The sequence below is a fragment of the Coturnix japonica genome, chromosome 10 (genome assembly GCF_001577835.2).
Source record: "Coturnix japonica isolate 7356 chromosome 10, Coturnix japonica 2.1, whole genome shotgun sequence".
Taxonomy (NCBI): Eukaryota; Metazoa; Chordata; class Aves; order Galliformes; family Phasianidae; genus Coturnix; species Coturnix japonica.
Window position 1 is genome coordinate 13,434,515 of NC_029525.1, and position 14,949 is coordinate 13,449,463.

The 14,949-nt window shown below is 42.3% G+C and overlaps 1 protein-coding gene across 4 annotated transcripts in view; it reads left to right on the forward strand.

Moving 5' to 3' along the window:
* Positions 1–1,318: 1,318 nt before the first annotated feature.
* MCTP2 (multiple C2 and transmembrane domain containing 2) overlaps positions 1,319–14,949 on the forward strand; it is a 109,788-nt gene continuing 96,157 nt past the window's right edge. The window contains exons 1-5 of one of the 4 annotated variants that reach the window (XM_015873144.2): positions 1,319–1,498; positions 1,944–2,115; positions 4,134–4,332; positions 5,428–5,535; positions 7,200–7,293. The gene's annotated coding sequence lies outside the window, so the exon portion shown is untranslated. Of the gene's footprint in view, positions 1,499–1,943; positions 2,116–4,133; positions 4,333–5,427; positions 5,536–5,987; positions 6,094–7,199; positions 7,294–7,549; positions 7,654–14,949 lie in introns of those variants that run through there. The other 3 variants (XM_015873146.2, XM_015873145.2, XM_032446869.1) reach the window with 3 other exon arrangements.

The following is a 14,949-nucleotide window of genomic DNA, read 5'->3' on the forward strand; positions in this document are numbered from 1 at the left end:
TAGAACTGTGTTGAAATTTCTATAGTCTGTTCTTTAACATATTCATGGAGGGCATTGTGAATTCATTGTATGCTGGAGAAGCAGCACAGCTTTTGTGAGGATATTATTATTATTATTATTGCGAATGTCTCATATCAAATCTGGAATAGGTTTAGGTACCTACAGAAGTTCAGAGGAATTAAGCAGTGTTTTCCTATAGTGAGAAAAATCTTGGGTTTGAGGGCAAATTGCTTCCAATTTGGCTTTGTTCTTTTTCAGATGTTAATCATTCCCATCAACTTAAGATTCATCAAGGAAGTGAATGACGAGGTGCCTAAATAATGCACAACCTTGGAGTGTCTTGCCACTTGATTTGTAGAAATGCTGTAATAACACACGTATTATGCTAAGCATTAGGAAGCCCTTTCAAGCACCCACACAACAGGTTGTGTTTCTATTCCTGTTTTCTTCTGCTCCATGTATTTTTCTTTGCTCCAGACATCCTGAATGGTCAATGTACAGGCACAAAAAAAAAAAAAAAAAAAAAAAAATCATACAGTAATTCTGTCCTATAACATTTGACTTGTATCCCTGTGCAAAGAATAGCACTGTTTCATTCCCAACTTATTGATGCTCGCGTATCTCTTATTGGAAGTGCTGGAGTTGGATGTCTGAAGCACTTGGCTGTCATTTCTGGTTGTTACCTAGAAACATCACTCAATTTCTAGTGCTCTCTCTCCCCTTTTACCCACCGAGTCCTTAGGTAAACTGTTTACATTAAAAACCTTAACAGTAACCTGCTGGGTTTATCAGGATGGGTGGAGCGGAAGCAAGCATGAAATAGATTAATGTATGCTTATTTTATGTCAGCCTTAAACTGCCTGACATGAGGATTAGGCATTCTGTAAGGCTGCAGTACTATAAATTTCTCATCTGGCACTTGTAGTTTATAGGGGCTGAGTGGCTGTGGTGATCCTCTATAAACAATTCAGACATCTGGAAGATGAATTTTAATGAGTACTCTCAAAGCTAAGTGCTTACCTCTCTCTTTTACACCTCAAATTCACCCATTTTTTATCGTTACATCAGAGGGCTTCTCTGCTTTTTGAAATGGTCTGCAGTCAGGGTGGATTCTGTCAAAGCCAATAGAAAGGGAATGTAGCATGACACACAGAGATGGGGTTCTCACCTGGCCTTGCTTAAGTGAGGATTTCAGCTCTCAGCCAAAGCACCTGGACTTTTTTAGAGGTGGGATTAGCATTTTGCATTGAGGAATTGTTTCACTTACTTTTGCCCTATGCGAGAGACTTCCATGTTTCATGTTCTGTCTGCTAAATTTCAACCTTGTTTTAGGAAAGGCTCCAAAGTAAATTGGAGCAGCCTCAGGGGCTGTTTGAAATCACAGCAGGTGAGGCTGCCCCAGCACTGCGTGATCCTCCACCCTGTGCCTCTTGCACCACTGCTCTGCAATAAGCTCAGATCTTCACCTTCCCAAAGAAAACTCTGCTCTGCACCACTGGTAGGTGTTTTCCTTGGTTTAAAATATCTGCTTTAAAATAAGAAGAGAATGAGAGCCCACTGGCTTTGCTGGGAAATGGGCATTCACCAGTTATTGTAACTCAGCATTACTGTTTATATTCTGAAGTGTGTAGACTGATGAAATAGGAAACACGTAGCTGGAATAATTGCTCCTGGGAACTGTGCCTGTAGATGCAAAGTTAACCATTCCTAAAGCTGCCGAGGACAATTTCCCTGAACTTCCAGCATTGTGCAATTAACCAGACGCCTTCTCTGGGGTTTCCACTTTGCTCAAGTCTAATAAATACTGGTTCCTGCCAGAGGCAGCACATAGAAATTGATGGATTGATGAAATGATCCAGTACCAGCAAACCTATGGCTGCAAAAATAGCCAGTTATTCTTATCATTTCCTTGTTCTGATACAATTTCCTGCCCTCCCACCAAGCTGCCCTGAAGACTGCCTGGATGACAGATCTGCTTTGAAGATAGTTATACCCTCTGCAAAGCAACGTACCTCTTCTCTTAGAAATAGCTGCGTTGAAGAGCAGTGACTGGGAGCAGGGTGAGAAGCTGAGCTGATGTCAACAGCCTTTGATCACATTTGGCACGTATCTGGGGTGGGTAGTGCTTGTTCTTAAGGTTTCTGACTTTATTGCACTGAAGCACAGGAGATGTTCTTTGCTTGATGAGTTTTACTGTACCTCCTACAGATGTAGTGGTCGGCAGCCTGCCTGGAGCAGCTCAGAACAGGAATGTGGGGACAACAGCAGCAAGCCACTCCCAGATATGTTATATAGGGGGATGTAGATATGAAGAAGTGATGGAAGTGAAAAGACTTAAGAGTGCGTGGGTTGGTGTTATTCAAAAGTCTGTTTGCTCATAGGAAATCACTTGGAGAGCCTCACTTGGTAGTACTCTAAGCAGTCTTGGGCTTATGTCTATACTGAAATACTTGTTCTCATCCAGTACCCTTAACCTTGTGTAGTGCATTCAACACCTACAAGTGTCTGCAAGACTGATATCCCTCAGTCAACAATTCTAGTGAGTCTGATCAGTCATTTCCAGCAGATTGTTTAATAAATATGGATGGAGTCTGCTGTGCTTCTAGTTTTAGAGTCTGGATTTAGATACCTTCATCATACTACCACAACACCTTATTACGTGGTGATAAATACTGTAATAGAAGGGATATTCATTTATGTCAGTTTTGAAGGATGAACAGCTTGCTTCCTAGCTATTAAATACAAATAAACACAGTTGAGTCTCTGATGTTAAAACTTCGACTGTGTGTGAATTTTCCTTCCTTCAGCAATCCCAGCTCACAATTTATGAGCAAATGCCAGTTCCCAGAGAGGCGGTGTGAGGCAGGGATATAGGATGTACTGCACTGAACACGCACTTCTCTGAAAGTAACCATAATGGAAAATTATGCTGCTTTGTGTTTATCAGATGTAAGAACACAAGGGGAAGAGTATATACTTAGAAGAAAAAAAGGAATGGCTGAAAAGAGCAAATATCTCCTGGTTTCAGTAGGTGTGTTCAAACCATCTGCTGCTCATGTTTATCAGTGCTGAAGGTTGCAGTCAAAGTCAATTTGGTGATTAGGAGTAAAGTTTAGGCTAGAGATTGCTGTGGGGTAAAATGATCTTTATATGTTACTGACCAGTGCTTCTGGTATTCTGTAGCTGCCACAATACTATTAATGATGTGTCAGTAGTAAGATTTAACCTGTAGCTACGTTTAGGTTTAATGTTTAAAGCTGATAATAATGTATCAGCAGTATGAACAAGGCAGCTTAGCTGGTTTCAAAGGAAAATTGGGTTGAATATGAGAGATGCGAACTTCTGACTGCTGGCTCCTGCTGCACTCAGAGCTCAACAGGAGCTGAGACCACCTTCATCCTTTCATGGCAGGATCTCTGTGCTCTTTGAAACACCTATTGATTAACAAGAAGTGGGAAGGAAGCAGTGGGGTCACTGATCCTCACTGATTTCAAGGACCAAATATTTCATTGTAACTCTGGAAAGAACACTGAGCTGGAAGCTGAAAACTTTATGGACTCCATTTTCCTAGAACAAGGAGTACCAGCAGAACAGCCAAACCAAAATAAATCACTTATCTTTTCCTTCCTTCCCAAATACTTTATTACTGGAAGAATCAATGTTATATTCTATTCCTGACTGTTATTGGATTTTTATAAATACATATTCCCATATAACTTTAAGCCAACAATAGAACAAAGTCTTAGCTCATCAGTCATGTTTATGACTGCTTCTGAGATGTATGAGGATGAACTGATGCTGGTGAACTGCTTGGAGATTCTTGGATGCAGCTCCTTATACTGCTCCCTGTGTTTCTGTTGTAGTTGTCAGCTGCTCTCAGAAGCACACAGATCTGGTGTATAGCTCTGCACTATTGTGGGGATGAATCAAAAGCCGACTTTTCAAATGTTCCTGAGGTCCATTGTTTGCACAAGAAACAGTCCTCTGCATCACTGTGCAATGAGCTGTCAGGAAAATTACTACGCAGATAATAAACTATAAGATCTGCCACAAAATGCAGCATGCTTGAATAATTTTCAAAGCTATTAATAAATCCTTTTGTAGTTGAAACAACTGTCCCTGTTCTTTCTCAGCAGAGACAGCTGATGGAGATGTGGTCAGCGCTGAACAGCTTGGCATGGCAGAGTTGCACTCAGGTATGGGTGCATGACTGAAAAAGAGGGAAGAGGAAACTTGAGATTTGAGTGCTTTTCAGCAGCATCTCCTCTGTTTGGGCAGAAAAATGGCCAGGGACAATTCTTCACCTATGAGGCGATTCACCAAGAGTGGAAGGTATGTGTTTATCAGGGTAAGTTATTGAAGTTGGAAGTGATAATTCGAGTCGTAACCAATTAGCATTGTTCATATTTTACTCCCAAACAACCAAGAAGTCTAAGTGTCTCCAAGTCTTTGGTATGTTTGTGTAGTTACACAGTGACTTACACCTTGCACCCAGCTTGGTTTGCATTGTGGGAATGGCTTAATGCTCATGGACACGGACAGCAAGCACGCCCTTGGTCCTGCTCCAAATTCCACCTGTAAACCAGGTGCTCTGCTGCAGTTTAGGGACCTTCAGTTCTGTGCTGGGGTCACTAGGACTTCTTGGTTGTAATTGTTATGTAATAAAAGACATAAAGCCAACAAATGTTGCTGTGTGTGTTTGAAACACATTCATTGATTGTGTGCCTGAAGGTTTTTGTCCTAGGCTAACAAATGTCAAAGAGATCTGTTAAGTAAACTTCTCCAAACAAGTCAGCGTTGAATAGCTGGGTTCAGACGGTTGCTTTAGGAGTCAGCTAAAGAGATCTGTAGAGCTTCTGGTGGTGACCAGTGCTCACAGCAGTGAACACCTTCTACTTGTAGCTGGGACCAGAAATGTTTAGAGGAGTAATGATCAATCAAAGCTTTGAACTCCAAAAACTTGTATTACTACACATAATACCTATAAAGTCAGGGGAAAGGCTGTTTTAATGCATATGGAAGGACTACTTTTTTCTTGTGATTGGGTCTCCTCGTGTCTGATGCTGCTTCCATTTCCCTTCCTCGTGGCCCTGGAAGATGTGCTGTTGGAAGGGAAGCAGAGAGGTGGTTTAGATATTAATGCTTTTCTTGTTGCACCTCTGCAAGATTGCAGCTGAATTTGTGGTTCTGTGTTGAACTATTCTGGACAAGTTTTATTAGCAGCCGATTAAGTTATATTTTTCCAGTAGTTGTACTGCAAGGAAAAAAATAGTGTGGGGGTAAAGCTGCATTTCTTTTCTTTGCTGAGAAAAGAGCTTTTATTTCTTTCACGAGAAAATGAGACATTTTCACAAAAGACAAGTAGAATTTGATAATGCCAACTGTAGGTTTCAATTATATATATTTTCCTCTTTTCTTCCCCTAAAGGAATCGTTAATGCCATCCTTCATAACATCTAGAGAAAATCATTTGTGTGCGTGAAGGGAAAGTTGTACTGTGGCTCCTTGGAAGTAACCCACAGAGCTGCCTGGAAAGGTAATAAAGAACTTTTAGATACATATATTCTATTTATTTTTTTTTTTTCCCAATTGAAACAATTTTGTCTATATTTTTGACCATGCATTCATTTGTTCATGTGCTGTTTACAGCAGGATTTGATTAGCATTTTTATGTCAAAGTCCAGCACTAAGTCAGTTAATATCAACTGATGTCGTAGTTCTTGATGGCTTCAAAGTGCATTGGTTGCATTCATAAAACATCCTCAGGTTGGCTCCGCTTCTGTTTTAGCACTGGCTGTACCAGGGTTTTGGTGATCCTTCCTAAGTGTTGTCTTCCTCCTTTTCTCCACTTCAGTTTCTTAATGATGAGTGCTAGTAAATTACTGTGTTGTTACAGATAGAAGATAAAGACAGAAGAAGTGTTCTCAGCAGTACTGATTTCTTGCCCGTTGGTAATAATTTGTTGTTTAGGTTGCTGTGAATATGTAAAACAGAGGAAAGAAGACTGTGAGTAATTGAAACAAGGTCTCTATAGGGGCTGAAGAGCAGTAATGACTCACCACACACACCAGCATTCACAGCAACTAGAAATCAGGTATGGCTTCACCCTCAGCATCTGCTTTACAGTGAGACAGATGTCTTCAGTAAACAAGCATTATCTGAACCCTTCCTTGTCTTAGATGAAAAAATATTAGTGGTGCAGGCCTACTCTCTGCTTTCAGCTGAGTTAGTTGATGGGTTTTTCTGTCCTCAGCAAAGTTCCCCTTAAAGCATGTATTTTTAATTGCACAAGCTAAGTAAAGCTGGCTGCTCAACATTCAGCAGAATTTTGGGAAGCCATATGCACTCTAGGAGTAGCCGCGTATTCGATGTAACAGTGACTGTGGTAACTGATCCTCTCATTGAAGCAGTGCTGGAACATTAGGAGCTGGCCTCTCAAATAAATCAGGAAGTGAAATACAGCTTTGTCAATACTGCCTTTAGCCCTGCTCCTATAAATACCTCGCACACGTGAGCAATAACCTTAATGATGCATATGTAGTTCTTTGTACCTCATCCTGTAGGGATGTGGTGGACTGGCAAATGTGAATTCGACCTGTCTAGATTTGGTAGAGATGAGGGTGATAATATTCAAAGTTCTTCCTATGTTTTCCTTCAGTGCTTAATGAAATTGTTCATTGCACTATGACAAACCCTCACCAGATGTGCATGGCAATTTGTTTCACAATGGCATAATGTAACTGCATCAGCAAGTTTTACTGGGTTATGTGAGGTCTCGCTATGTCACCTGTGCTCTTGAATATACTCTTTAGGGTCACAAAAATGACCTGAGGGATGGAACACGTCTAAAAGGATCGGCTGAGATCTTGTTTGTCTTGTGTGAGATCTTTCAGGTGTGGTGGAGAGTGAGACCCATAGAACACTGGCCAGAAACACACTGCTGCCAAAGTACCATTTGCCTTTCCATGCTGTGCCATAGTGATGGGGGAAATCCAGGCTTGCTTCAGCTGCAGTCATGCCAGTTAATTAAGGCACCTCACCCAGCCCTGCCTTGATTGCCTTGCCTCAAACACACAGCTGTGCTACTTGGCTCTCTTGCTCGGCACCTGAAGGTGCAGCCAAGAAAACGTGTTACGTGGCAATGCTGCTGTTGGTTTTCTTTTCCTTTGCCTGTAGTCACGCATGCAATTTCCTTTCCAGCTCCACCCTTACTAAGGGCTGTCCACCACCTTCCCCGCTGCCCACGGGTCTTTGGGACAAAACTCACTGGGATGCTGTGGGGAACAGAGTGCAGGTGAGTGGGTGGGATTGGGAGATGGGGAGCTGGTGATGGAGGGACAGCGTACGGAAGGGAACGCACGTGGTGATGGGGCTGCTCTGAGGACGATAATCAGAGAGGAGGGAAACATTGCTGTAGGATGCTGCTGGGGGGGGATGCTGATATAACAGCAGGAGGAGCTGGGAACGGCCCACCCCCCCGGGGCCGCGGCGGAGGCGGGGGAAGAGCGCAGGGAGGCGGCGGCGGCACCGCCCCGGGCCGGGGGTGGGAGCGGAGCGGTTTGCGGGGAGGAGGAAGCGGAGCTGACAGCAACACGTGCCCTCCGAGGGGAGAACAGAGCGGGTCCGGCTGGAGATGGACGTGCCCGGCTGGCAGGTAACCCGGCTCGCCCCGAGTCGCGAAGCTGCGTTTGTTTCTTGTTGTTATCTGCGTCTGGTCGCGGTGGGGTAAATACGGTGGTTTCTCTTAAAAATCAAAGCTGCCTGTGGGAGCGGGGCTTTGTGCTTCTTTTATTGGGCTTAGTGGATTTAGCTTGTGTTGCGGCTGGCTGAGTTGTTATCGGACTTTGTTCTTCTAGCACTAAAGTAATCCAGGGGGAGTAAGTTTGTAGCGGGCGGTTTGCTTTTGCTTTGCAACGTGCAGCTTTTGTAGCGCAAGAGACTCGGAGCAAAGCGGTCAGAGTGCTGTGTTGTCTGTATAAGAAAGTTAGGCTGAAAAAAATCCACGTGCCTTTTACCCTATCTCTGATCTCATTCGTCCAGTTTGCAAACTGCAAAGGAGTTGAGTGAAGTTTAGGCTTGTAATGAGAAATAATCTGTTTCTTCAACTGTGTTTGCATAGCACGGCTATAGCAACTGACAGGGAAATGCTTCGTGCCCTTAATGTTATGACAGTCCCTGGAAGGTAAATCACTGCCGTGTGACGTTAAGAAAATGGAAATTCTCACCTGCGTGTTTCAGTGTTAATGTTTTGGTGATGGAGCTGGAGGAGTTGTCAGGTATCCCGCAGTAGTTTTGGTTCCCTCTCAGCAGTGATGCTATTGAATGGATGCTTCTACCTGTCAGGGTGAATGGGGGCGTTTGAGTAATAATCCTATTTGTTTGATTTCTTGCTGCTGTCATAAAATAGCTTATCGTGATGGTGGAGGTGGAGGATGGATCCAGCATGTGCAGCTTTGCTTTGCAATCGCTGTGGGAAGAGTTTGAGGGCAGAAAGTTTCATTTTATCCAAGTTAGTTTTAAGCACGCTTCATTTTTAATAGTGATGGAGGTGTTGGGAGCATCTTTAATTTTGTTAACATTGAAGAAGCCATCAAATGGGTTGAATGTGTAGGTTTATAGAATCACTTGTGTTGGAAGGAGCACCTAAAGGCCATCTGTTCTAATTTCCCTTTGCTGAATGGGGACACTTGTAGATCAGTCGGGTTGCTCTGAGCCTGGTTCAGTCTGACATATGTATATATATCTGTGTGTTTAAGCTGTTTATTAAAACCTGAGATGTAAGGAGCACCTGCAACTACACTTGGCACAGGTAGGCAGCTGAATAGCACGGGGTTCCCTAAAATGGACCCCAGTGCACCAGGTGGTCGCAGGGGTGTGAACGTATTGCTTGTCCCCTTATTTGAGGTTTTGGGGACATCTATGATGAACTGGGTGGGGCTGGTGTGCAGCCTGCATCCCTTGGTTACCCCCACAGAGATTTTTCAGGTGATATTGTACATCTGTTTGGCTGGTTCGGTTTAAGTCATAGTGATTTGCTCATCTCCTTGTCTTGTTGTTAGCTGAAGGTTGCCGTGAGTCCTCTGTTAGCTGTAGTGAAATTCATGCATATGTGCAGCAGCTCAAGGTATTGCCATGACTGGAGAACCTGTCAGTTTTGGTCACTCATCCCTATACTCTGAACTAATTGTAATGGGGGCATTTGGATTTTGGTCTTTCTGGGCGGTCTCTGGAGATGTGGGGTCTCTTAGCTCATTCTCTCTGGAGGGGAGAAGGCAGCTTCACCTTGGTGGAGGAGGCCAAAGCATGCTAAATATGCCCTAATTTCCTCTGTACTGGTTCCATCGTTGAGTGGGAAATTGCTCCTGATTTCCTCAGATCTAGAGGATTTATGTTGGCATCCTTCCCACATTCCCATTTTACTTCAAGTTGCATTTATTAGACAGCATACATGCAATAGAAACTTGCTTTTAAGTGACAGGACTGATTTTTTCCCAGTCTGTTCCTACCCACACCAAGCAGTTAAATGTTCCCCAGGTCCTGAGGGACTGTTTCTCAAAATGAAATTGCTCTTTGCAGGATTATGAGGCTGTCGGAGACACGAGAGCCTCCAACACTGCATTCAAATCAACTATCAGCCTAACAGCTGCACCTCAGAGTGCCTGTTGATGCTGTAGCAATCAAGTGATGGAAGTAGTTATTTGTTTTGGGGGCAGTTTGTGTCGCTCAGTTTACACTTTATTTTTTGGAGTGGGGGATATCCCATGTAAATGAGAGTCCTGAATGAGGGCTGTAGAATCATGTGCTAAAAGAAACTGGGCCAAGTTTCCTGCCCAGTTGGTCCAATGATATCGATCATCTTATTAAATGCTTGGCAATTTCTCACTTGAAGGAATTAGATTGGGTGTAACTACAGGTTTACCAGCATTGCCACAGAGTGGGGTGATTGCTGCGTCGGTGGTTTTGCTCTACCTTAGGCAGCAATTATAAGGAAGTTGTTAATAGAACACTTAATTTGCTAGCTGTGCTCCGTCTTCCCTGGATCTCCAGTACTGTGCAAGTAGTAAGGCACTGCAGATGCATTGTGTGCCTGTCCTGCCCCTAAAGCAATGAGGACATCACTTCTGCAAGCAAACCATGCTGTTGCCACCCCCATTACAGCTTGTCTTTCTGTGCTAGGGCAAATACCTTCACCTTAAAACAAGGTTAAACTTCTCACAGACAGTTGGAGCCGAGCTGAAAGCCATTGGACTTGTCCTTTCCACTTAACAATTGTTCATCATTTCACATAACTCAACATCTGAAGTGAGAATAAATGGGAAAAGTTCAGTGATTTTATGTATTTATTTTAATTTTGAGTTTCTTGTCAGTGAAAGGAGATGCTGTTTCACACACATAACTTAGCTATTGAACTCATCACTGTTTAGCATTCCTTTTGCTTATTCTATACGATTTAATAAACTTTTAAGACAAATCCATGTAGGAAAGTATTCTAGGGCTGGTAACCTCAAAGCTTCAGATATGGTTTCTAGCTGAAGCAGCCCCTAAATGACAGATTTCTGGAAACCATGAGATTATTTTGTAGGTGGAGTCTATATGATTTGCCAACTTTATATTCTTTGTACATCTGCTTTTGGTCAGAGTTACAGGCAGCATATTGGGCTGAAGCGATATTTGGAGCAATGCAGTTCACTTACATACTGTATGGGATAAAAATTTGGAGAGGTTATTTTCAGGTCACCATTACTTTGCCCAAAATCTGTCCGAGCAGGTGAACATTGGAGAACCCCACTTGTGTAGGTGGGATGCGTGGCGTGGCCACCTTTCATCTTACAGCATTGCTTGGCGGTAATACTCCCTGGTGGTAATGCATCCTAAGCTGCAAGTAGTTGAATTAAATGCTTTCTTTTGGTTTCTTGGTTACTGTATGTGGAGAGTTGAGTTAAACTGACGCAGAGGATGACTTTTCTGCTTGCCACGTTGGTGCTTGTTTTGTATGTATTTACACAGATGCTCCTTGTTAGCTTGTTTTCACTTTCCCACAAGAACAGTTTGCTAAAATACCAGTAAGACAGCGACATAGGTTTGGAAATCTTTTGGTTGTTATTTTGTTTACCTTCTAGATTGGGGGTGGGAGGGGGAAAATATTCATATCCTTCCTTTCTGGAAAGTACTTGTTCCCTTGACCATTCTTCCTGTTACCCACTCCGAAGAGCTCCATTTGTATTCTGCAAAGTAAATTCTGCTTCAGTGGAGTCTTTAGGTTGGTACAGCCTTCATTGGTTCAAAAATTCTTGGAGTTGTGTAGCTTTGCTGCCTTAAAATCAAAGATAAAAGTTTATTTGGAAAGGGTTCCAGCTCTGTAGAATGTGATAAGTTAAAAGTGCCTGTGGGATTTTCCAGCAAGTGCTTTTATTCCTCTTTTGCTCTTACATATAGGAGAACTGCACAAGAACTAAGTTTTAGCTGGGATATGGCATGTAATCTAGGCTTTTTGATAATCTCTTAACAGAGGTTGAGTGAAAATGAGATGACTGTTCTAACTTAAGCAGGCATTTGTCTCTAATGTTGATGTGGAAGTGGTAATGATTTGGAACTGTTGGCAAGGACTGGCAGAGTTTCTCTACTCATGTTACCATGGCTGTGATTTCTTTCTTTTTTAAATCTGGCTTATTTGGCTTTAAGTGGGAAGGGGTTATGGTGCTTAGTTCAGTGGCGTTCTACTGCAGGCCAGTTCCCCTGTTGCATCTGATGTTATTGGCAAATTCAAGTGAAAATATCCACCTAAATTGAAGTAACACAACTCAGTTCCTTATTGCTGCTTCTCTGGCTTTCAAGTGGAATGTTTTCTGGCATCTTCCCTCATGGGAAACATCTGCAGAAGAAAATGACAAATCATTAACGTTAATTCAATAGCCAGCTTTGTTCCAGGTTTCTTGTACTTGGAAACAATTAACTGTAGAGTTTTGTTTTGCCTGGTTTTCTTTTTTCTTTTAAATACAAATGTTTGATCTCTTATGTATGCCAGTGGATTTCTCAGAACTGATTGTGTGCTTATAGTCTAACTCCCTGTTCCCTACTTAGCTAGCGGTAATTGTGATAGCACCATTGTGGTTGGGGTGTGATGTTGTGTAAGTGGCTGCGTTATGCTTAAGTTGATAAAACTATAATATAGAATCGTATGTATAATATATATAACATATAATTTGGTACATAAAGCTTATGACATGCTAGGTAAGGGCATCTGAGTTTTGGATTGGATCCTTCTTCTAAGTTAAGAAGGACTCCAGCTTTTAACACCCACTGAACAATACTGGTTGTCATGGTCACATTCAGCCCCCCAAAAACCTATCTGGTCTTTGATACTAATCAAAAGACAACTGAAGATCAAGCATTCATCTGGTGCAGAATTTGTTTGAACCAGAAAATCTCTTAATCTATTTAGCTAACTGCAGGCAGTTGCCATTTCAGGACACTTGTCAAATTATTGCCTCTTGCCTGTATCTGTTAGGCACAAGTAAATGGAATCTGGATAGCTCTTAAATTCTTTAAAAGAATTACTGCATCTTTTAAAGGTTTTTATTGACAGCTGTTGCCAAGGTTTTGTTTGTGAGCTCTAAGTGGTTGTAATCTACAGAGAGGGATAGGAGGTTGTGTAATGATGCTAGCTGAATTACAGCTTTTTGTTGGTATTTGCCAGAGGTAAACATCACTGATTCATTAACTCTGCTTTTTGTTTGTTAATCATAGGGTAAGTGATCTTAAGTTCGGCACTTAAAATTTAGTTTGGAGAACGTGTGAATGGGGCTTGGTGACGAACAGCGGATTGGTTGGTTTGATCTGCTCTGAAATCTCCTGCCTAAAGCTGTATATACGTGAAAGGAGAATTAGAAACACCCCATGGTGATGCTATGAGCCAATAAGCAGTTGGTCAGTGCAGGTAAGGTGCTGCAGGCATGCTGAAGGAAAGATATTTCAATTTAAACAAAATTTGCCCCACCTCACCAGACGGATTTACCTTGGGTGAGTCAAGTCCGATGGCATTTTTAAGGGCTGTGTGAAATGCTTGGAATTTTTCATGTGAATGAGTTGGTCTGGATAGAAACCTGTCTTTGTGGGGTCTTCCATCTTGGTACAACAGGGGGACATCAGGAACTCCAAACCCTAGGGTTTGTGTTCTTCAGTTAGTCTGATGTCATTGAAATGGATTTAAATTCAGCAAACTCTGGCTCTTGAATAAAGGCATTCAAAATACCCTTATGCCAATGTTTGGGTGTCTCAGGCCAGCAAATGAGGTGATCACCCTGATGGCGTTCAGTGAGAATGGACAGTGTTTACAAAGATGCTCTCCAGACAGTCCTAGGGAGGCCTTAGTGTCACAGTGAGTCTCTCTGAACTTATGTAGCTAAAACCCTGGATGGTTCACTTCATCGTTGCATTAAGTTGAGGCAAACTCATATCTATCTATATCAATCTATCTATCTATATTACCTTCTAGTAGTTACTGGAATTGTAGCTTGTGATTTTCTTGAGGATGATGTCAGTCTATAGGGGCTTCTGCTTTAGCAAAGTGAAAAACTGGTGTGTAGGCTTGGGTACGTGACTGCTAACAAATGAGAGTTAGATTTACCAACTTTGTCTGATCTTCTCAATGGGAAAATCGGGCTGTAACACAACCCAGAGTCAAGTTGTGTGTTTCTTTTTCCTGGAGGCTGTAAACTCGTGTGGTGTGTGGAAAGATAACCCTCATAGTTTCACTTCTGTGAGAAATGACTAGTGGTTAGAGAGACCTATGCTGGTGAATGCTTAGTCAGTACAATTAAGAAGAAAGAAGTTTAGAGGAGTCATTAGGTTTATTCTGCCATTTGCAGGCTGACCATCTTAACTGCCACCTCACATGGAGGAATGGTGTGACTGGTGTTAGCTGCTGCTATAGCCAAGGAATGCCAAAGCAAGGCTTTCAAATGTGTATATTTCCAGGAATCTTTCCCTAATAATTTTCTTCTGCCTTATTAATTTCCTTAGTTTTTTATCTCAGGGTATTCTAAAGTTGAATTTTGGGCTAGCTGAGCCAAATTACGAAGCTCTATAAACTGCTCAGGTTTACACTAAAAGGATTGTGGCTGTAACATGGGCATAAGTGTGCAGTAGTTCTGTGTGCTCAAGCTTAATTTCATGGATAGCCTTCCTGCAATGCTGCCCTAAAAATCACATCAGTGAGAGAGTTTTTGTGTCCCTCCAAAAAACACTTGTTTGAGATCTATCGTATAGAGATCAGGAACATATTTATTGTGGCTGTGAATGAGCTCCCCCTGCATATGGAGCATCTGCTGACTGCTTTGCTGAACATGAGATATTTGTTTTATTCTTCATTTAAACTTAAAGCGAGTCTGGATTCTCCACTTCACTTGTGGTTGTGGTGACTGTCCATCATCATCTCTGTGCTGTGGTCACATGTTGTATTCTGGGTTGCGTGACAGCACGAAAGATGGCGCTGAAAGCCTCAAACATTTCCTTTCACCAAATGCTTCCTGTTTGCTTCATTCTATGCAGCTTTTCCAGTCCCTCTTTCACCTTTCCCAGTGGCAGTGCCTGATGCAATATACCAAAATGCAAGGATTTGCTGCATGGATGCGAATGGTTCTTATCAAGGTCTTTCCCCTGTAGCTACTGACTCTTCATAAGTGGTATGGCAGTAATAGTAGTTATTTAGGGAACACGCACAAGTGATTTGCATATAAAAAGATTTGCATATCTTTTTTTAATAAGAAGATTCTTCAGTGCTTGTAAAAGGCGCTGCCTTACCGGGCCTCCTCTGGAAATGAGTCTCCAGTTTCCTTCCTAGGTTTGTTTTCCCCGTGAGTTATGGAAAGGGATGATCTATTTCTGTGCACCTCTTGTTACAAAAATATACCTCTTGTTATGAAGGAGGCGATCAGCTTGAAGGAGAGAG